The sequence below is a fragment of the Sciurus carolinensis genome, unplaced genomic scaffold (assembly GCF_902686445.1).
Source record: "Sciurus carolinensis unplaced genomic scaffold, mSciCar1.2, whole genome shotgun sequence".
Classification (NCBI taxonomy): domain Eukaryota; kingdom Metazoa; phylum Chordata; class Mammalia; order Rodentia; family Sciuridae; genus Sciurus; species Sciurus carolinensis.
Window position 1 is genome coordinate 18380 of NW_025920238.1, and position 24162 is coordinate 42541.

The 24162-nt window shown below is 36.3% G+C and overlaps 1 non-coding gene and 2 pseudogenes across 1 annotated transcript; 2 read left to right on the forward strand and 1 right to left on the reverse strand.

Annotated features, from left to right (window-relative positions):
• The first annotated feature begins 296 nt into the window (after positions 1–296).
• On the forward strand, positions 297–399 carry LOC124975283 (U6 spliceosomal RNA). The gene has a single exon (XR_007106882.1). It is a non-coding gene; the product is annotated as a U6 spliceosomal RNA (small nuclear RNA).
• Positions 400–18375: 17976 nt separating this feature from the next.
• Positions 18376–24162, reverse strand: part of LOC124975278 (DNA-directed RNA polymerase II subunit RPB2-like) — a 28572-nt pseudogene continuing 22785 nt past the window's right edge.
• Positions 19219–19561, forward strand: LOC124975279 (renal cancer differentiation gene 1 protein-like; annotated as a pseudogene).

Below are 24162 nucleotides of genomic sequence, written 5' to 3' on the forward strand. Positions count from 1 at the left end.
TTGCAAGCCTTTTACAATCAGACTTTCAGCATGGAGCTGCGGTGAAAGTTAGCAGTGCTTCCCCTGTCACCTGCATTTCTTAAGAGGAGGTGTTCCTGGAGAAGAGTCAACTCTCAGGAAATTATAGGTTAGATCCTTCTCATGAGTATGCTTTTGGGTGTATATCATCAGCAAGTTCTTGAAGAAGACCATGTTCACCAGGTTTTAATGGCAGGAATCAACTACTCGGTTGCTAAGATTCAGTACATCTGGGCTATAGTGTTTTTGTTTTGGTCATACACAAAACCTTTATACAAGTGCTTGCTTTGGCAGCACATATACTAAAATTGGAATGCTACAGAGATTAGCATGGCCCTGTGCAAGAATGACACACAAATTCATGAAGCATTCCATATTTTTAATCAGTTAATAAAAAGATAAAAATGCATGCTTTTTATCTTCACTTTCCCAAAGCATTAAAATAAAGATATTTCTCTAAAGCAAATCCACCACCAAAAATTTATACAATTCTGGGATTTCATAAATAAAACCAGAGATATTCCTTTAACAACTGAATCAAATTACTACTTATCCCAAATTATTAAGATCCATTATTTGTCTGTGTGTATGCTTGTGTGTGTGTATGTTTGTTGTGTGGCATGTGCTGGGGGCCACATTTCAGTTCTTGCACCTGCTAAGCAAACACTCTACCACTGAGCTCTACCCTCAGCCCTGAGACAATTTTTAAGTAAGCAATTCAAAACCTGCTAACATAAACTGTTTCTGCCAGCTATTTGGAGAACTGAAGGAAAAACATACCAGTTATCAATTCTGTCTTTATAAGCATTCATATGAGAAAGATATTGAATTATCTAGTTTTCTCTAATGGTAGCAATGTGAGAAAATTCCATTTAAAAAGTTAACATTGACTTTGACATAGAAGAAAATGAAAAGGAAACACCTCTCTGAAGTTGTAAATCCTTTCTAATTACAAAGATACTAACAATAAACACTCACTTGATTCTTAAAAGAGACCTAGGATAGAATGAACAAACATTGTTTCCTGTATTTTTTTTAAACCTTAAAATTTTTGTACTCTGTAACTGAGTTGCTAAGGAGTAAACATAGAGGGACTATAATTTCTTCTGTTTTCCAAAGCTATAGTGAACTTTAAGATGAAGGGGAAAGTAAGGGTGGTATCCATGATTGACCTTAAACCAACTGAATTTACTATTAACCCATCTTCTGAATCTCCTCATGACATGCACAGAAATAGGCAGCAAGTTTTGTCATAAGAGAACAAGGATAGCACCATATATTTGACAGGTCTTTTTGATCTCAGTTCTTCTGTAAATCATTTGATAAATACTTAGCCCTCAGAACAAAGTAATAGAACTACTTTGGAGTTGAGCTACTATTTATCCATTCATTAGACTGTTATAGGGGAGCCCCGAGGTCCCCAAGAATCAAACTAGCACTGGGTGAGAGTTTGTCAATCTAACATGGCCTGTTGGGCAAGAAAGGTCGAGCACTGAGAATTACTAAGGATCTGGGTGAGTGATAGCAGCCAGTGGCAGAAAAGGCTGACCTTGTGCATTCCCCAAGCTTTTAGAGAAGTACATTAGTTTTGGTTAAAACATGATGCTTAGAGGGAAAGAGAGGAAATATAAGAGGATCTGTGTTTTGTAAATATTTGGGAAATTGGAACAAGTAGGTAAAGTGCTGGTTTTAACCCAATGAGAATGTCTGGTGACCACCATGTGCAATTCTGGCAATGTAACCATTTCCAAGTAGATGTTTTGATGCAGAGAACTGACTTTCTTTATGTTTTTGCAGGTACAAAGGGGTCAGTTTGGAGTTCAAAAAACAGAACTCTTACCTGGTGACCAGGACAACCTGGCCTTTGAGACCAAGGGTGGCCCAGAAAAGCATGAAGTAACTGGCTGGGTGCGGGTGAGTATCAAGAGCTGGCAAAAATTTTGTTCTTAGGATTAGACACACACAGACCTGTCAAAGGTAACCAGTGTCCTGCCAGTCTAAAAGTACTTCCTCTTCCACATCTCTTTGGAACAGTCTGATCAAACAGTCACTGGTCCCATTCAAAGGGAACTAAAGGAAGTGTTGAAGTTGAATGCTTTGTAAACAACAAATGAATTAATGAGAACTCAATTTTTTCTCAAAAATTCAAAGCAAAATTCTCATGGGAAACTAAATGACCCGAGCATTATTTTGAGTAGTGATTAATAAATATTTTATTTGACCTTTGATAATTAGATATTACTCAGAAAATATCACCTATCACAGTTACCCTCAAACTGGCATGTGCACCTATCCAGGTTTTAACTTCAACAATATATCAAAAGTTGATCATGAGGGCTTGGGTTGTAGCTCAGTGGTAAAGCACTTGCTTGCATGTTGTCAGACACTGGGTTTTGATCCTCAGCTCCACATAAAATAAGTAAATAAAAGATGAAGATATTGTGTCCATATAAAAAAATTAAATAAAAAAAAGTTGCCCGTGACATTTCCTCAGAATATGAATCCTCTCAAAAGACAGTAAGTCCCCCAGCACAGGATTTGCACTAATTCTAGCAGTGTCTTTGCTACAAATCCATTGGTCATCTTAGGAAATTATGATATCATGGAATCTACTAGGGAAAAAAAAAAAGACTACCAGAGGAAATAAAGATGCTTCTTTTCTCCACAGGTATCTCCCCTAAGTAAGGAACAGGATGGAGAATATGTGTGCCATGCATCCAATCTCCAAGGACAAGCTTCCGCTTCAGAAAAAAAATCATTGTGCTTGATATTTTACATGAAATATCAGTGAAGAAAGGTATGTAATCAATCTCAGAGCTACTCAAAATAATGAATAGTGCTTTTTCTTAATAAACAGAACCAAGAATCAAAGCATCAAACACAACTATTAATAAAAATTCAGTAAAGTAAGGAATCACCAAGGGCATTAAGTATGCCATTAAAATGTAAATTATATGGTTCCAAAACAGTATTTGGATGGCTGACAAAGGCCAATATTATGACTTAGAGGCTTTCAATTTATCTTTCATGTAGAGTCAAAACTCAAACCTAACTGGAATGTTCTATTTCCCATAGGTTTTTCTACCTACATGGCATTTTTGAATGAGAGCTGGACCACAAAAGAAAATTTCTTAGTCTTGCTGAACTTCATCTTGGTGTTTGTGAGATGCCTTCCTCCAGGCCTATAATAAAGTCCTCTTTTGTACACAGACCAATACAGCAGAACTACCTTTCATATCTATCATTGTATAGCTAAAATTCCTCAGAGGACTTCAGGTGTCATTTATACTGTTACCCATTTATCCTTTATCCCAATGTTTTTGTTTTGCTTTTCTAAAGAGATGTGGTCTTGTTACATTACCCAGACTGGCCTTGAAAACCAGGGTTCAAAAGACCCTCCTGTTGCAGCCTCCAAAGTACCTGGGACTGTGTGTGAGTGCACATCACCATGCCCTACTCTTTATTCCTGCATTTAAGCATCTTTGTTTATCTGTAACACTGAACTAATTGCAAATCAGAAAGTCAACCATATCCATATATGTAACTAATTGTTATCTTTTTAACAGGTGAAGGTGCTGAACTATAAACTTAAAAATATATTACTCAACAATAACTAAAAGTAGTCACAGATAACTACAACCCTGTTCTTGCCTAGTAACAAGTTTCTGTAAAACAATCTACTAAAGCTTTGGTTATATTCACTTGTTTAAACACAGAGAAATATCAATTAAAGAAAACACATCAAGACTATCTAGAAGACTTTGTTGTCTATTTACAGAATAAAAACATGCATATCATTAAACAAAACAAATAAAATGCTTTCTATCACAACTCAATACATTGTCATTCTTTTAAAGTTATATCATAGAAAAAAAACAGGTTTTCTGTTATCTTTCCTGGCACTATGGATAAACCCCAGGGGTGCTCCACCATTGAGCTATATCCTCAGTTCTTTTTATTAATTATTTATTTACAGATAGAGTCTTGCTAAATTAATGAGGCTGACCTTGAGTTTGCCATTCTCTTCCCTCAGCAGCCCACATTGCTAGGAATATGCTCCTGTACCACTGTGCCCAGCAAGACATGGACATTTACAAGAATCTGGTTGAGAATCTTTAAAGATCTAAACACTCATCATTCAAGGTGCAATGCTCATAGACATAAGTTCCTGGAACTACAGCTTGCATGAATAAGGCATTCGCACCAAAGAAATCTGAACAGAAAAAAATAAGTAGTAATTAGCAGGACTGTATGTAGTGACCCCACTTCTCTAGCCTCAGAATAAGGTAAGGATTTGATACTGTACATGACAAGTGAATGAGCAGCACTGAAGTGTTCACCTATCCTGCCACCATGCTTCAGGGTACCTCTTTCCCCTAGCCAGGATCTGTGATATTTTAGAGCCTTTTCTTTTGTGCCAGACACAATTTGTATTCACTCTCCTCAAAAGATTTAAGGAAAACTTGTTTAAAATTCCTGTGTAAGAAAGGCCTTATTATTTCAAAGCCATGAATGGTCTGGATAAATTATCAAACTTCCACTGATGTGGAAAAATCAGTCTTTTTCCTTGTATAAAACTAGGCATCTCACAAAGTTTATGTTACCAAAATTGGGAAAAGGCCAACCTGTTCCACCATACTCACTCTGCCTGGATTAATAGCCCAACATGATTATATCTTAAAAAATGATCAAGCCTACACACACCTGGGTATTATTTTGATGACCCCTGCATTCATATGTATGAGTCCTGGTGTTATCAATTGCCATTAGTCCACAAAGATTGAAAACATAAACCTGATATGGATCTGATGCCTCAATTGAACTTTCTCTAAAAAATTGGGCTACTCCATGGGCAATCTGACAATCTCGTTCCATTTCTCCAAAACACAGGCAACCATCACTATTGAGGGGAAAATATCAGATTATTTTGTACTTTTTTAAAATTATAAACACCACCTTGACTAACAGCAAAGGTTAAGGATGATATTAATAATGAAAGAAACTCTAGCCTTAATTTATGTACCCTATTGTTACGGTTATATGTGGTGTCCCCGAAAAGCTCACATGTGAGACAATACAAGAAGGTTCAGAGAAGAAAAAATTAGGTTGTAAGAATCTTAACCCAATCAGTGAATTAATCCCATAGCAGCTGTGGTTGGAAGAGGTGGGCATTGGGGGCATGGCTTTTGGGTATATATTTTTCTGGCAAGAGGAGTCTCTCTGCTACCTGATCACCAAGTAAGCTACTTCCCCTATGCTACACTCTTCTTCCATGATGTACTGCCTGACCTTGACCCCCAAGGAATGGAGATGGCCTTCTAAGTACTAAGATTTTGAAACTGTGAGTACTCAAACTTTTCCTCCTTTACAATTGTTCTGGTCAGATTTTTAGTTATAGCAGCAAAAACAGCTGACTAAAACACCTAGCATTCTCCCTGCTGGTAGGAAAGAGAGAAGACTAACCACCATTTGATGTTCATTAGGAGGTACTCAAATGGAATAAATACATTATATATCTCAAGTACAGCATGTAATTTTCCTCATAAAATATATGGTGTATAGGCTCATTGTGTTATCATTTAACTTTCTAGAATTCAACTCTACATTCAAAAGTGAATTCCAAAGTAAATGTAAACTAAGCAGCTTCTCAATGAATGAGTCTCCCAAGAAGAAACACCTGAAATGATAAATGTAATGTTGGCAAGTGCAATAGAAAAACAGGTGAGTAATTATATGTTTCCCCAACACAGAAATTAAATATATTGTGCCAGAGAATGATAACAATTTTCTTAACATGAAATACATAACACAAAACAAATGAGTTTACAGTATTACAAAGAAAAAAAGTTTCCACTGATGGGCCTCTGAAACAGAAGACCCCTATGTGTTTCTCAAATAGAAAAGTCATTATTCGGTTTTGAAGAATACTGAACAACAAATTCATTATTTTGAAAACTGGCATATAAAGGAAAAGAATCAAGCATTTATCCTGTCTTTACCACAGAAACTACATACCACATAACTAGTTAAAGAAACAAGAAGCAAAGTTTGAGAAGTAGTTCAACTAATGAAGGAATGGTAAAATTAGAATCTCATGAGTTTGCAATCCCTTTCTCATCAAGGACTTAAGGCAATGATCAATAGCTACTAAAATCATAAAAAGAAAGGTGACAAGACACTGTATGTACATAATACCACCTAAGAGGTATTAGTGTCAAAACATCAAGCCTGAGGCCAGACATGGTGACACATGCCTGTAATTCCAGAAATTTGATACCCTGCGACAGGAGATTACAAGTTCAAGGCCAGTATCAGCAATTTAGTGAGACCCTGTATCAAAATGAAAAGAGCTAGGGGTGTAGATCAGTGCTACTTCACACTGAGTTCAAAGTCTGATACATTAAAAAGAAAACCTCAAACCCTAAGTATCATCAAACCTGTTGATCATATTAGCTCTTTATAGAACAACATAGCCATGAGATGTAATCATCAAAACCCAGACTATTTGAAACCTTCCAAAATAAATAGTCCTATTTCTTCCACTATCTACAAGAAGAAAAGGATGGAGGTGAACCTCTAGATTATTTTTAGAAAGGACTTAAGAAACATATCAATTGCAAAACATGACCTCATTTGCATCCTGATTAAAAACCAAAAAAATTTCTAAGTGACATTTCTCATAGAAATAGAAAAAGCAATCATGAAATTCTTTTGGAAAAATTAGAGACCCAGAGTAGCCAAAGCAATATTTAGCAAGAAGAGTGAAGCAGGAGGCATCACAGTACCAGACCTTAAACTATACTACAGAGCTATCATAACAAAAACGTCATGATACTGGCACCAAAATAGGCAGGTAGACCAATGGTACAACATAGAAGACACAGAGACAAACCCACATAAATACAGTTATCTCATACTAGACAAAGGCACCAAAAGCATACATTGAAGAAAAGATAACCTCTTTAACAAATGGTGCTTGTAAAACTGCAAATCTATACACAGCAAAATGAAATTAAACCTCTATCTCTCAACCAGCACAAAACACAACTCAAAGTGGATCAAGGACCTAGGAATTAGACCAGAGACTCTGTATCTAATAGAAGAATAGTAGGTCCAAATCTCCCTCATGTTGGCTTAGGATCTGACTTCCTTAACAAGACTCCTAAAGCACAAGAAGTAAAATCAAGGATCTATAAATGGGATGGATTCAAACTAAAAAGTTTATTCTCAGTAACATGAAGAAAAAGCCTACCAAATGGGAAAAAATCTTTACCACACACCCATCATATAGAGCACTAATCTCCAGGATATATAAAGAACTCACAAAACTTAACACCTAAAAATGTCAAATAATCCAATCAATAAATGGACTAAGGAATTGAACAGACACTTCACGGAGAAATGCAATTGATCAACAAACGTGGAAAAATGTTCTTCATATCTTGCAATTAGAGAAATGCAAATCAAACTTGCTCTAAGACTTCATCTCACTCCAGTCAGAATGGCAATTATCAAGAATACTAGCAACAATATGTGTTGTCAAAGATGTGGGAGAAAAGGAACGCTCATACATTGCTGGTAGGACTGACAATTTCATGACAGGACTCTGGAAAGAACTATGGAGATTCCTTAAAAAACCTGGAATGGATCCACCATTTGATCCAGTCATACCACTCCATGTTCTATACCCATAGGACCTAAAATCAGCATATTGCAGGGACACATTAACATTGATATTTATAGCACCTCAATTCACAATAGCTCTTAAATAGATGATGAATGATAAAGAAACTGTGGCATATATTTACCACAATGGAATATTACTCAGTCTTAAAGAAGGAAGAAATTATGGCATTTGCAGGTAAAAGGATGGAGCCAGAGAATATCATGCTAAGCAAAATAAGCCAATCCAAAAACACCAAAAACCAAATATTTTCTTGTGATATGTGGATAGTGATCCATAATGGGAGTGAGAGGACTTTATTGGGCAGAGGGGAGTGATGGGAGGAAGGAGGTATGGGGATGGGAAAGATGGTGGAATGATAGAGACATTATTACCCTATGTACATGTATGATTGCATGAATAGTGTGACTGTACATTGTGTATAACAAGAGAAATGAAAAGTTGTGCTCAAAAAAAACTGCTTAGAGAATTACATAATAATTGCAAATCTGAACTCATATTTAGTAATACTAAAAAGGTTAAGGTCTTCTTAAAATGTAATAATCTTTTAGAATAGAGTCTCTCTTAGTGTGCTCTGTAGACTCCTGAGAGTCAAAAATAATTTTATACTAATAAAATGAATTATTTGCCTATTTCACTGTGTTGACATTTGTACTGATAATGCAAGGTGAATAAAACTAGTGACACCATAGCATAAATCAAGGCAGTGGAATCAAACTTTACCAGCAGTTTCATTTGTATTCAAGTAAAGGCAGTTTTACTTAAGAATGTCTTTGTGTGTGTACATGTGTGGGGGGACTGAGGATTCAAACTAGGGCATCATGCATGATAGGCAAGCACTCAACCAACTAAACTACATTTTCAGCCCAAGAGTGTCCTTAATAAAAGAGTAAAAATGATTATCCAAACCTGATCCTGGAATACCCATCTTTTAAATTTTCTGAACAAAAAGAAAGACCTCAAAAAACATATCCACTATGTGATGAAGATGACTGTCCTTCAGAAAAGCACTTGGACAATTCTGAACAAGTCACTTTTCTCAAAAGAACACAACATATTTTCTACCTGAAAGTCAGGTGACACCAACCATGTTATCAATAATATTCACAATAATGTTAATTCAAACTTAGATACATAGCAAAGAAATCAAAGAAAATTTAAAAAGTGAACTTTTTACTCCATGAATAACAATATTAACTCTCTCCTCCTCACTATCGCTTTCTCTCCTCACTCCCTTTCACTCACTCACTCTCACTCACTCTTACTCTTAATCTCAGTCTCACTCTCTTATTTCTCTCTCTCTCTTTCACTCTGTGGGCAGACACTCTGTCTGTCCATTAATAAAATCTCTTGCATGAATAAAAAAGAATAACAATTTTAAGTATCTGCTGAAAATCATTAAAATCATTAAAATAATTAAAAATTTACCTAACAGGGCTGGTGGAGTGGCTCAGTGGTAAAGTGCTTGCCTGGCATGTGTGAGTTACTATGTTCAATCCTCAGCACCACATAAAAATATATAAACAAAATAAAGGTATTGTATACACCTACAAACAAAAAAAAATCAAAAAAATTTTGACCTAAGGAAAAAAATCAGAAGTTTAGAAAACCACACACAACCAAGGACTTGATACTTCTCCATAAAAGCTTTTATAAATGACATCAGTGGTGATATTAAAAAATTCATTTTTTTATTTTATTGTAAACAAATGAGATACATGTTGTTTCTCTGTTTTTACATGGTGCAAACACATACAATTTGTGTACTCATAAATTTACATGGGGTAATGCTGATTGATTCACTCTGTTATTTTTTCCCTTCCCCTCACCCCTCCCACGCCTCTTTTCCCTCTATACAGTCCTTCGTTCCTCCATTCTTGCCCCCTCCCTAACCCTAACTCTAACCCTAACACTAACCCCTCACACCCCCCATTATGTGTCATCATCCACATATTAGTGATATCATTTGTCATTTGTCTTTTTGAGATTGGCTTATCTCACTTAGCATGATATTCTCCAATTTCATCCATTTGCCTGCAAATGCCATAATTTTCTTATTCTTTATGGCTGAGTAATATTCCATTCTTTATATATACCACAGTTTCTTTATCCATTCATCAATTGAAGGACATCTAGGTTGGTTCCACATTCTGGCTATTGTGAACTGAGCAGCTATGAACATTGATGTGGCTGTATCTCTGTAATATGCTGATTTTAAGTCCTTTGGGTATAGGCCAAAGAGTGGGATAGCTGGGTCAAATGGTGGTTCCATTCCAAGTTTTCTAAGGAGTCTCCACACTGCTTTCCAGAGTGGCTGCACTAATTTGCAGCCCCACCAGCAATGTATGAGTGTACCTTTCTCCCCACATCCTCGCCAACACCTGCTGTTGCTTGTATTTTTGATAATCACCATTCTAATTGGGGTGAGATGGAAGCTTGGGTGGTTTTGATTTGCAATTCTCTTATTACTAGAGATGTTGAACATATTTCCGTATGTTTGTTGATTGCTTGTAGATCTTCTTCTGTGAAGTGTCTATTCATTTACTGAGCCCATTTGTCGATTGGATTATTTGCATTCTTGGTGTAGAGTTTTTTGAGTTCTTTATAGATTCTGGAGATTAGTGCTCAACCTGAAGTATGATTGGGAAAGATTTTCTCCTACTCTGAAGGCCCTTTCTTCGCATTGCTGATAGTTTCCTTTGATAGAGAAAGCTTTTTAGTTTGAATCTATCCCAGTTATTGATTCTTGCTTTTATTTCTTGTGCTATGGGAGTCCTGTTGAGGAAGTCTGTTCCTAAGCTGACATGTTGAAGCTCTGGACCTACTTTTTCTTCAATAAGATGCACAATCTCTGGTCTGATTCCAAGGTCCTTAATCCATTTTGAGTTTAGTTTCGTGCATGGTGAGAGATATGGGTTTAGTTTCATTCTGTTGCATATGGATTTCCAATTCTCACAGCACAATTTGTTGAAGAGGCTATCTTTTCTCCATTGCATATTTTTGGCCCCTTTGTCTAGTATGAGAAAATTGTATTTTTTTGGGTTTGTGTCCGTGTCCTTTATTCTGTACCATTGATCCACCTTTCTATTTTGGTACCAATACCATGCTGTTTTTGTTACTATTGCTTTGTAGTAGAGTTTAAGATCTGGTATTGTGATACCCCGTACTTCACTGTTTCTACTGAGGATTGCTTTAGCTATTCTGGGTTTTTATTCTTCCAGATGAATTTCATAATTTCTTGCTCTAATTCTGTAAGGTACATCATTGGGATTTTAATTGGATTTGCATTGAATCTGTATAGCACTTTTGGTAGTATGGCCATTTTGACAATATTAATTTCTAATTTCCTTTTCCCATATCCCAATCCTCTACACCACTGCCCAACTAATTCCAGTAGTTGACAGTGTCAACCAACATGTTTTCTGTTCATTTTTTTTCTTTTTGTTTTTGCAGTAATGGGGATTGAACACAGAATTTGCATATGCTAGGCAGGCTGACACTCAGCTCTTCCTATCCAAGAACATGGGAGATATTTCCATCTTCTGAGGTTTTCTTTAATTTCTTTCTTTAGTGTTCTGTAGTTTTCATTGTAGAGGTCTTTCACCTCTTTTGTTGGATTGATTCCCCAGTATTTTATTTTTTTGATGCTATTGTGAATGGGTTAGTTTTCATAATTTCTCTTTCTGAAGATTCATCATTTATGTATAAAAATGCCTTAGATTTATGTGCATTGATCTTATATCCCGCTACTTTAATGAATTCAATTATGAGATCTAAAAGTTTTCAGGTGGAATTTCCTGGTTCCTCTAAGTATATAATCATATCATCAGCAAATAGGGATAATTTGAGTTCTTCTTTTCCTATTCATATCCCTTTAATTTCTTTGGTCTGTCTAATTGCTCTGGCAGGAGTTTCAAGATTGATATTGAAAAGAAGTAGTGAAAGTGGGCATCCCTGCCTTGTTCCAGTTTTAAGGGGTAATGCTTTCAGTTTTTCACATTTAGAATGATATTAGCCATGGGCTTAGCATAGTTGGCCTTTACAATGTTAAGAAAAGTTCCCACTATCCCAATTTTTTCTAGTGTTTTGAGCATGAAGGGGTGCTGTATTTTATCAAATGCTTTTTCTGCATCTATCGAAATAAACATGTGATTCTTGACCTTAAGTCTATTGATATGGTGAATTACATTTATTGATTTCCTGATGTTGAACCAACCTTGCATCCCTGGGATGAAACCCACTTGATCATGGTGCACTATCTTTTTAATATGTTTTTGTATGTGATTTGCTAAAATTTTGTTGAGAATTTTAGCGTAGATGTTCATTAAGGTTATTGGTCTGAAATTTTCTTTCCTCGATGTTTCTCTGTCTGGTTTAGGTATCATGGTGATATTGGCTTCAAAGAATGTGTTTGGGAGGGTTCCCTCCTCTTCTATTTTATGAAATACTTTGAGAAGTATTGGAATGAGCTCTTCTTTAAAGCTTTTTTAGAACTCTGCTGAAACTCATCTGGTCCTGAACTTTTCTTTGTTGGTAGGCTTTTGATGACTTCTTCTATTTCATTACTTGAAATTGGTCTATTTAAATTGTGTATTTCCTCATTGTTAAGTTTAGGCAATTCATATGTCTCTAGAAACCTGTTGATGTCTTCGAAATTTTCTATTGTTTTGGAGTATAGATTTTCAAAACAGGTTCTAATTATGTTTTGTATTTCAATCGTGTCTGTTGTGATATTTCCTTGTTCATTCTTAATTTTGGTGATTTGGGTTTTCTCTTGTCTTCTCTTTGTTAGTATGGCTAAAAGTTTATCAATTTTCTTTATTTTTTCAAAGAACCAACTATTTATTTTGTTAATCTTTTGTATTGTTTCTTTTGTTTCAATTTCGTTGATTTTAGCTCTGAGTTTAACTATTTCCTGTCTTCTACTACTTTTGGTGTTGGTCTGTTCTTCTTTTTCTAGGGCTTTAAGCTGTAGTGTTAGTTCGTTTATTTGTTGAGTTTTACTTCTTTTATTGAATGCGCTCCTTGAAATAAATTTTCCTCTAAGTACTGCTTTCATAGAGTCCCATAGATTTTGATATGATATTTCTTTGTTCTCATTTACCTCTAAGAATTTTTTAATTTCCTTCCTCATATCTTCTGTTATGCATTCATCCTATAATAGCATATTGTTTAATCTCCAGGTGTTGTAGTGGTTTCTGTTTTTTACTCTTTCATTTATTTCTAACTTCAATCCATTATGATATGATAGAATACAAGGTAGTGTCTCTATCTTCTTGTATTTGCTAACATTAGCTTTGTGGCATAATATATGGTCTATTTTAGAGAGAGATCCATGTGCAGCTGAGAAGAAAGTGTATTTGCTCTTGGTTGGATGGTATATTCCATAAATGTCTGTTAAGTCTAAATTATTGATTGTGTTACTGAGATCTATGTATTCCTTGTTCAATTTTTGTTTAAAAGACATGTCCAGTGGTGAGAGAGGTGTGTTAAAATCACCTAGTATTATTGTGTTATGATCTATTTGGTTTCTAAAATTGAGAAGGAATTGTTTGACATACATGGATGAGCCACTGTTTGGGGCATAGTTGTTTATGATTGTTATATCTTGCTGATTTATGCTTCCCTTAAGCAGTATGAAATGTCCTTCTTTATCCCTTCTGACTAACTTTGGCTTGAAGTCCACATTATCTGAAATGAGGATGGATACTCCAGCTTTTTTGCTGAGTCCATGTGCATGGTACGTTTTTCCCCATCCTTTCATCTTTAGTCTATGGGTATCTCTTTCTGTGAGGTGAGGCTCTTGCAGGCCACATATTGTTGGATCTTTCTTTTTAATCCAATCTGCCAGTATATGTCTTTTGATTGATGAATTCAGGCCATTAACATTCAGGGTATTATTGAGATATGATTTGTATTCCCGGTCATTTGGTTCATGTTTTAAATTTTATTTATTTATTTATTTATTTGACACAACTTGGTTCCTCCTTTATTTGACAGTTCCTTTAGGATAATTTCTCCCTTTGCTGATGTGCTTCTTTGCTTTTTTATCTCTTCCTCATGGAATATTTTGCTGAGAATGTTCTGTAATGCTGGCTCTCTTTCTGTAAATTATTTTAGCTTTTGTTTATCATGGAATGATTTAATTTCATCATCAAATTTGAAGGTAAGTTTTGCTGGGTGTAATATTCTTGGTTGGCATCCATTTTCTTTCAGAGCTTGAAAATGTTGTTCCAGGCTCTTCTAGCTTTTAGGGTCTGGATTGAAAAATCTACTGATATCTGTATTGGTTTCCCCCTGAATGTAATTTGGTTCTTTTCTCTCACAGCCTTTAAGATTCTGTCTTTATTTTGTATGTTAGATATTTTGATTATAATGTGCCCGGTGTGGGTCTGTTGTAATTTTGTGTATTTGGAGTCCTATAACCTCTTGAACTTGATTTTCCATTTCATTCTTCAGATTTGGGAAATTTTCTGATATTATTTCATTGAATAGATTGTTCATTCCTTTGGTTCCTTTCTCAATCCCAATAATTCTCAAATTTGGCCTTTTCATGATATCCCATGGTTCTTGGAGATTCTATTCATGATTTCTTACCATCTTCTCTGTTTGTTCAACTTTGTTTTCAAGGTTAAATATTTTGTCTTCAATAACTGAGGTTCCGTCTTCCAGGTGTTCTATCCTAGTGGTTGTGCTTTCTATGGAGTTCTTAATTTGGTTTACTGTTTCCTTCATTTCATGGATTTCTGTTTTTTTTTTCTTTTTAATGTCTCTGTTTATTGAAATGATCTTTTGCTTCCTGTATTTGCTCTTTTAACTGTCGATTGGTGCTATCATTCAATGCCTGCATTTGCTCATTCACCTCATCATTCAGTGCCTGCATTTCCTCTTTCATCTCATCATTCAGTGCCTGCATTTGCTCTTTCATCTCATAATTTGCTTCCCTGATCATTTTAATTACATACATTCTGAACTCCCTTTCTGTTATTTCTTCTGCCATGCTGTCCTTGGATTTTATTGATGTAACATCTAGATTCGTTTGGGGCATTTTCTTCCCTTGTTTTCTCATATTGTTCAGGAATCAGTGGGTCATTAATATATTGCAGATTTCCTCTATTGACTTATAATGTCCCTGAAGATTGCTAGTAAATCCCCTCTTATCCTTGAGTAGCCTGTAGTCTTGGAGGTATTTGATAATGTGGTGCTCCACAAGGAAGCTGACTCTCTAGGGTTGGTGACACTCAGGTGGGGTATATTCCCTGATAGTGGGCAGAGGTGCCTCCACTTGTTGACCAATGGTCATCCAAAGGGGAACTAGGCTGTGGGCTGAGGCAAGGCCTGTTTGTGCCTGTGTCTCTGGTTTTACCGACCTTGTGGGAAAACCTCACATGGCGGGGAAGACTCACCCGGTGGGGAGGTCTCGCTTGTCAGTTCCCCTCCTAGAGGTTCCCCTGAATCTACAACTACCTCCTGTACTGGGCTGTCTTCCTCTGCAATGTTCCCAGGGGCCCGGACCTATTTCCTGGTCCTGGGAGCTTCAACCTTCACAGACGAATCTCCTTAGACTGCCTCTCCTCAGAGAATCTGCCCGAAGTCCTGGAACCTTCGCTCCACCCCTAGGCGTGTCTCAGTGCGGCACTTCCAGCAAGAAGCTGCTTAGGTTCTGGGACCCTGCTCTGCACCTAATCGCCTGGCTATGTGGCCCCTCCTCTGAACCGCCACCAGGAGCCCCATACAATAGCTTCGAGACCCAGAGACCCACCACACACCTCCTCCTGCGAACAGCTGCCTGGTTTCTGACGCAGTCACTAGGAGTCCAAGCAACTCACTTCATGTCTCCTTCTTCTGCCAACCACCTGTAGACCTAGGCAGTCACGCGGAGACCAAGTGACCCACTCTGTTCCTCTTCCTCCTCAGGGTAGCTCCCCGGGTGTTCAGGAGTGGTCGCTCGGAGACCAAGGGACCCACCACTCTCCTCCTTCAGGTGGGCCTCCTGTGGTCAGTAGTGGTCGCTTTGAGTCCAAACAACTCACCACTCGCCTCCTCCTCTGGCAACTGCCTGTGGCTCTGATGCAGTCACTCCTAGACCAAGCAACCCACCACATTCCTCCTCTTCCTCCGACCAGCACTCCTGGTGTTCAGAAGCGGTCATTCTGAGTCCAAGCACCTTACCACAGAGCTCCTTTCTGGCAACCACCTGTAGCTCTGATGCAGTCACTCCTAGACCAAGTGACCCGCCGCACTTCTCCTCTTCTTCCGGGCAACCCCCTGGTGATCAGAAGCGATCGTTCTGAGACTAAACAGCTCACCACGCTGCTCCTCCTCAGGCAGCCACCCAGAGCTCCAGTGGTTGCTCCAAGTCCAAGCGCTGTGCTGAGTCACCTCCTCTACGATGTTACCAGTGGTCCGTGTTTACCGCTCCAGTGGGGAGAGGGGCATCTCGGTGAGCAACTCTACTTCATAAAGTTCCCTGCATTCCGGGGCTACCACCCCATCCGGGATGCCTTCCCAATGGGAGAGACTCACCTGGCGGCTTTGAGTTGGTCCCAAGTCTCTCACTATCTCCTCTTTTGAATACTGCATCCTGGAGCAACATGAAATGCAGCTGCCCTCTAGTCCGCCATCTTGAAACTCCTCCTAAATACATTTTTTAACACACACACACATGTGTAATGAAATGTATCAACATGTGAAATTCTATATACCTCAATGAATCATTATTTTCCAAATGACCAATTATGATGCTTTGAAACTATGAATTTGAGAAAAAAAAACTATATTTGTAAAAGATGCATTTGAAGCACACAACAAATCAATAGGTTTAGATCCTGTGTCATGACTAACCTTTAAGTTACTACAATTTGTAGTGTTGGTGTCACTTCAAAAAATAAATCCAATTACCTGAAAAAAATCAAAATATTCCTCCCCTTTCTATCCAGGTATCTTCATGAGATCGGATATTTTTTATGTACTGATTTTTTTTTTAAATTGCAATACTGTAATGGAATTAATACAGAAGGGGCCAGAAAAATACAGGTTTTATTTGTGATGCTGGTGACTGCATATCTCTTCATACAGTTGGACTTTTGTTTTGTTTTTTAAACCAGGTATCTTTTAAAAAGCCAGCTCATTAAAAAAATGTGTTCAAGATGTTAAGAAGTTTTCTGCAGTTTTTCTGTGAGTTGCCAGTTCTACCTTCCTCTCCACCTTGTGCTGTTTCCCAGCTATGCTTAAAGATTCAGTTCAGATGTTACCACCTAAAGACTTCTTTTCACCCTCTAATACTGTGATAAAACCTTTCTCCAGCATTCCAACAGAGCAGGTATGGGGGTCTCTTAGTATGATACTGTACCATGTTGTAATTACCTGCTCACATCCATCCACAAGTGTAGGTAGTAAACTACCAAAGATCAGGGATCTTGTTTTATTAATCTTTCCAGCTCTACAATGTAGAAGAGCACCTGACATATCACAAGGTCCAATAACAATTCGCTGAAGTGACTTTGCAGTGTGGCATCACTTATTATATCAAACCTCAGGGTACAGGAGCTTTATATAAATGAATGTTACTTTGCTAGATGCTGATGAACTCCTTGAGGGTTGGTACAGAGACTTATTCAAATTGTGAACCCAGCATCAAAAACATCAACTGTACCACTGAATTTTTAATGAATTAAAAGGAACTAGATATTTAACTTTGCTAGGTGCAGTATCCTAAAATTTCATACAGCATCTAGAATTTAGGAATTTGAATTTGCTGTCTGAATGCCAAATCAATCAGGTAATGCCAATGTACCCCAAAAGGGAATATATACCTCATGAGCCCATAAAGAAGATAAGAATATTATAGCTTTAAAAATCTCACAGGAAAAGAAAATATATATGACATGGTGGTTCAGGCCTGTAATTGTGGCAACCTGGGAAGCTGAGACAAGAGGTTCTCAAGTTTGATGTCTGTCTTGGCAATTTAGCAAGACCCTGTATCAAATTAAAATAAAAAAGGACACTGGGTGTAGTGGTACATGCCTGTAATCCCAGGGACTTGGGAGGCTGAGGTGGCGGACCCCAAGTTCAAGACAAGCATCTGCAACTTAGCAAGTTCCTATATCAAAATAAAAAACAAAAGAACTTGAAATACAGTTCAAAACCCTGGATTCAATCTCCAATTAACAAAAATGAAAAAGAGTAAAGCAAATATAAAAATGTATTTTAAAAATGCCTAATGAGCCTTTTAAAAGCTTTTTCTTAATATTCCAGTTGAGATTAGTGACTGCATTCACTACATTAAAAACTCTGAAGTAGCATGCATTTTCCAACAAATGAAGGGGATTCCTATTTATTCTTTTGATCAGCTTCTAATATGGAATTTTGAATATTTTTCTTTTTTGGAATTTTTTAAATACACAAAGCTTTGCTAACACATACTGTATCACCTCCCATGTAGCAACTCTTATTAACTATCTTGAGTTTCTAAACTGTAAGTCAAAAACTTGGTTCCTCTTTGTTATGCTAATAGCTAAAGAAAAATATCAGTTTCATAATTTAAAAAATGTAGTGATTTCATATTGAGAACAAAATAAAAATCAAAATGACTTAGAGTAAATAAATTAAAGAAATTACTAGTTCTATATCCTTTTTCCTATGAATCCTATAGTTTTAGTTGACACTCTTACCTGAGATACTCCAGCTCTGGCTTGATGAGCTTTCTTTTGGTCACCCCAGTTTCCAGTAGCTGAAGACTATTTTAAGCCATCAGATATTATTCTTGTTTTAATTGCCAACTCCAAGTTAAAGTCCTTTCCTCAATCAATAAACTTCTGTGCATAGATTCCCACTTCTTTCAGCAAATTCTTAAACATACTGAAAAAATGGTATTGTTTTAAATGTGTTAATATCTACAAAATTGATTCTTAACAAGGACAATATTGTTGACAAGGGGGTGAAAATTGTTGTGGCAGGGCACAAAACCAAAACAAAACCAAACAGAACACCCACACACATATATATTATATACACATATGTGGCAATTAGGAACTGTGTCAAAAGAGTCTCAGTAGGACAATAACAAAAAAGGCTGAAAAGTACTCATATATAACAAACTAACAAAACCTGTACAAAATACTAAAGTTAATAATCTTTTTGTAATGCCTATGTGTTTTGCTGTTAAAAATAATGTTTCTGAAAGTTCACTATAGAAAATATGGGAAATATAAAAACATCAAGAATAAAATTTAAGGCCAATTACATTGTTATATTGTGTTCATAAAGGAATATGTAACAACAAGTATTATGTACAACTATAATGCACCAACAAAAAATTATAGGGAGAGCTGGTGTTGTGGCTCAGTGGTGGAGTGCTTGCCTAGCCCATGTGAGGCTTTGAGTTGTATACTCAGCATCATGTAAGAAAATAAATAAGTTGTGTCCATCCACAACTAAAAATATTTTTTTAAATGTGGGGGAAAGGGTGTCAGTTCTGCTGTTTAGGTCCAGCTGTGCGGTACCAGCCCTTCCCCATGACTGACCATGAGGAGTTTCATGTTTCTTTGCCTCCCCACCACTGTCTCCCTCCTCTCCTTCTTCAGATGTTTTATTGGCATCCTCCCCCAGTGTCCCAGTGAGTATGGGCTAGCTAGTTTCAAGCAGGAGCAGCAACCAAACTGTGGACCCACTGGGGGGACGTGGAGCTGCAGATCAGAGATGCAGCATTTTCTCTAACCAAACTTCTTGAAGCCACATCTGCAGTATCAGCTCAAGTGGAACAGCTTGCCCTCAAATGTACAGAAAATGCACATTTTCATAAAAACCTAGCAGGACCTCTTGAAAGAAGGCTATGATTCTTTAAAACCTAACAGCTGATTTTGCCTGTTTTGGACAATGTAACATCCTTCTTAACATAAAATTTTTGCACATGTACTGCAAAATAGGATGATCTCTCCAGCAGTTCTGTATAATCACAATGATTTTTTTCTGGATTTTATGAAAGAAGAATACTGATATTTTTGATGCAGACCAGCATTTGTTTATTCTTAAATACTTTCTGCCCTCTAAACTTCTGTAGAATCATTTATGGAAGTTAATTCCATCAGTAGATAATTACTATTAATAGTGCTACCAGTAACATACTACATACATCAAGATACAAGAATGGTAGAGTTTGAAGTTGAGTTTATTTTATGGTCCAAAAGAGTTAACTAAGGTTTCCTATGCTAGATCCAACTCCACTATGGTAAATTCTCCAAAACCTATGATTGAGTCTTGCTTTTATATCCTTAGCACCTGAAACAGTGTCACACAACACTTGCTAAATTCTTGTTGAATAAAAGATTTGACAAACATAATTAAATGCTTTTTTCTTCATATTTTTAGCATGAAGACTAATTGTTTCTCTAAAAATGTATGAATCTGAAAGCCATTGACTTGAAGGTTACCATTCTCTTTTTTAATGGGGATTTGAATTTTGTTAATAGTTTTTAAAAAATATAATTTTTTGACCTATGAAGATACTTTTTAAAAAAAGCATGTCAGAAAATGAAAGCATGTCAAGAGAGAATGCATGTTTTTGCCCTATTTTTTTCTATGGTTAATTGCTCTCATTGTTAATATTTCTTGTATTTTATATTTTTGTATGTTTAAGTGCTTGTTTTAAAATACATTATCAAATTTGTGACTCAGAATTAAGTTGCACGTTATTTATCTAATAATTCAAAAGAAATTGCTTTGTTTCCAGTGTATCAAATTTAAAAGGCATATTATTTGATCTCAGTAACGGTGTTCTATTTTATGTATCCTGTATCTTATATTGCTTTTTGATGGTTTGTGTCAAAATTAAGCCAACTTTGATGCTCTACTATATTATAATTTTTAAAACATATTTGATGTGGCATCTTAATTCCCTGTAGATATGGAAATGTGTCCAGAAGTATATTCCTAAGTCCCAAAGTGGGGGCAATGCAAGGGGACATATGAATGGACAAATAATAGTTTTGTTCAGCATATTAGGTCATAGATCTTCATTAATTTTTTTAGTTCAAGATCACACATATTGTGTGATTTTTATAAAAAAGAGATACACATTTCAGTATCATAAAAATTTTTCTTTTAAATATCTGAAAGTTGCAGTTTTAAATGTATAAAAAATAAACTTATTAAAAGCAAATAATTATAATAATAATAATAAATAAATGTAGGGGAAAAATAAAAAGCCAGGTGTGGTGGTGCATGCCTGTAATCCCACCAACTTGTGAGGCTAAGACAGGAGGATCACAAGTTTGAGGCCAGCCTTAGCCAATTTATCAAGGCTCTGGGCAACTTAGTGAGACTCTGTCTCAAAGAATTAAAAGGGCTGGGGATATAGGTCAGTTGTAAAGTTCCCCTGGCTTCAATTACCAGCACCAAAAGAAAAAAGAAAAAATTATAAAATCACAATACTCAAAGAAATGATCACTGCTAATATTTTCATACATTTCACTCTAGCTCATGTATGTATACTTTAAGAGAAGATACAAAACAAGACTAATAAAATTTCCAGTATCAGCACTTAGAAAATAATGCATGGCTGGGAATATAGCTCAGTGTTACAGCACATGCCTTGCATGCACAAGGCCCCAGGTTCAATCCTCAGCACTGCAGAGGAAAAAAAAAGAAGAAGAAAGAAAATCAAAGCAATGTATTATTTTCTCACACTTTCTCCAAGGTTACCAGAGGAATAAAGAAAATATGCACTGCTGGGCACAGTGGCACATGCCTATAATCCAAACTCCTCAGAGGCGAAGAAAGAAGGTCACAAGTTCAAGGCCAGCCTCAGCAACTATCAAGATAAACATTAAAAGAACTGGGAATGCAGCTCAGTGGTAAAATGTCCCAGGGTCCAATCTCAGCATAAAAAATAAATAAATAAACAAACAAAACAAGAAATACACTGTGTTCACAAGCATCATTCCCAGATATGAACCCAAACTAAATCTGAGCAAGTAGCAAACAGAACATGGCAAGTTTCAGAGGTACATAATATGGTACCAAGATGGTTTAGCAACTCCAAGTGTAATGAAACAATCTATAATCAATCTCCTTATTTCAACAATTTCCTACTGTAACATCTTACCCTCTAAATAAGAACTCAAATAGTGGCCCAGCAAGATCCAGTCTTTTGTTTCCATAGTGATCTCTGTCATCTAGTTCTCTTGTATTCAAAGTGGCCAGAAGTAACCTATGAACCATATATCTTTTAAAAAAGGGAAAAGAAGTGAAAAAACACTTTGTTTTGTTTTCTCCCCCATAGTATTTATCAAAAAACATCATTCTTTACATTTAGCTTTAAGAAAAACACTCTATCTTAACTATATCTTAGTAGAGATTTTAAAACAATGATACTTAAAATACCCTAAGAAATATACTTATTTTGGTCTCAAAAAAATCACTAACACCAACATGAGGAAGTATTTCTTTTTGTAAGACTTCTTTTGAATATTTAATTCTTTTCTCTTTAGTGATGCCAGTCTTTGCCCCTCTTGAACCAATGAAATTTAATGTAACATTCTGTTCTTGAATGACAAAAGCTTCATCAAGAGGAGGTTTAACCTGTCAAATAATTTATATAGAAATTTTCAAATTCATATTTTCACCTCAAAATGAGTCAGCTCTTATTTAAATTAATAACATTTTAAATATTTCTATAAGCCTAATCAAATATGTAAGTGTTTTAGAAAATCAAAGAATTATAAAAACCTTAGAACTAGAAGAACCACCTAAAGGGCTGGTAATGTAAATCAGTGGTAAAACACTCCCAGGTCAAATCCCTTGTGCCAAAACAAATAAACAACAACAAAAAAATGCAATGAATGATCCTGAATTGGATTCTGAAAAAAGAAAAAAAAATACTATTAAAGATATTATTGGAGCTGGGTGTTGTGGGGCACTTAGGAGGCTGAGGCAGGAAGATTCCAAGTTCCAGGTCAGCCTATACAACTTTGCAAGGCTGTCTCAAAATATACAAAAAGATATGGGAGTTGGGGATGTGGCTCAGTGGTAGAACACTTGCCTACCATGCTCAAGGCCCTGAGTTTGATCCCCAGCACTGCACACACTCACTCACTCACTCACACACACAAATGAGGCTGTGGCTCAAAAGTATAATGCCTCTAAATTTAATCCCCTACACAAGGGAGGGGAAGAAAAGGTTTTATGAGGACAACTAGCAAATAAATAAATTCTGCATATTTATAGTATTACAACTACATTATATTTCTTGATTTTAGTAATTATACTATGATTATATAAGTGAATATCATGGATCTTAGGAAACAGACACTATAGTATTAGGACTAAAGAGGCATAATACCTGTTAACTTCCTCTCAAATGGTCCAGAAAAAATGTCATGTTTATGTATAGGTAGAATAATAAAGCAAATGTAGCCAAGTTAACAACTAAATCTGAGTGAAGAATATAGAGTTCTTGGTACTACTCTAGCAACTGTTCTCTAAGTTTGAAATTCCTACAAAACAAAAAGGTTTTTCTTTTCCTCAAAATCAAAAGAAAAAAATGGTATCCAATACTCATTTTCCCTTTTTACTAAATTACACTAGACCAGTGTACTTTTATAATTTTCCTTACTGCTTTCTTCATGGTGCTGCCATTGACCTTTTGGCTATCTCTACCTTTCATGTCTATTTTATGTGGAATTGTCAGCAGAGAGGTCTAGACAGGGAAGACTTTCACTTCACATGAAATTTGAGACAGTCAAATTGCTCTTCAGCACAGATTTCTGCTGTTTTGGGGTTTGTTTTGTTACCAGGGATTGAACCCAGGAGCACGTAAACACAGCCACACCCCCAGTCTTTTTTTATACTTTATGTAAAGACAGGATATTGCTGAGTTTCTTAGGGCCTCACTGAGTTGCCAAGGCTGGTTTTGAACTTGTGATCCTCTTGCCTCAGTCTCTGGAGCTGCTGGGATTACAGGCATGTACCACCACACCCAGCTCTTCTATGTTTTAAGGTTAGCAATAATTAGTACATTTAAATTTCATATCAGACACTATGAATACATTTTGTTTTCACCTTACCATTTCCATCATCTGTGGATCTTCAAAATCATAAGTAATATGTTCTAGGATACCTCTATCAGACACAAAACCTAATACTCTGAACACAATAATGATGGAAACTTCATGCTTGGTATATTGTAGAATTTCCATGATGTGCTGAAGAATAGCACTTTTTTGCACCCTAGAAAAATAAAGTACCATTAGAACACAAATATACAAGATCTCAGAGAAATATAAAAGCCCCACAAAAACCTTTTGAATTCCAGCTACTCAGATGACTGAGGCAGGGGGTTAATAAGTTTGAGGTCAGCCTTGGCAAAGTACAAACCAGTCTCCACAACTTAGCAAAACCCTGTCTCAAAATAAAGAAATAAAAAGGGATAGGGGAATAGCTTAGTGGTAAAGTACCTCTAA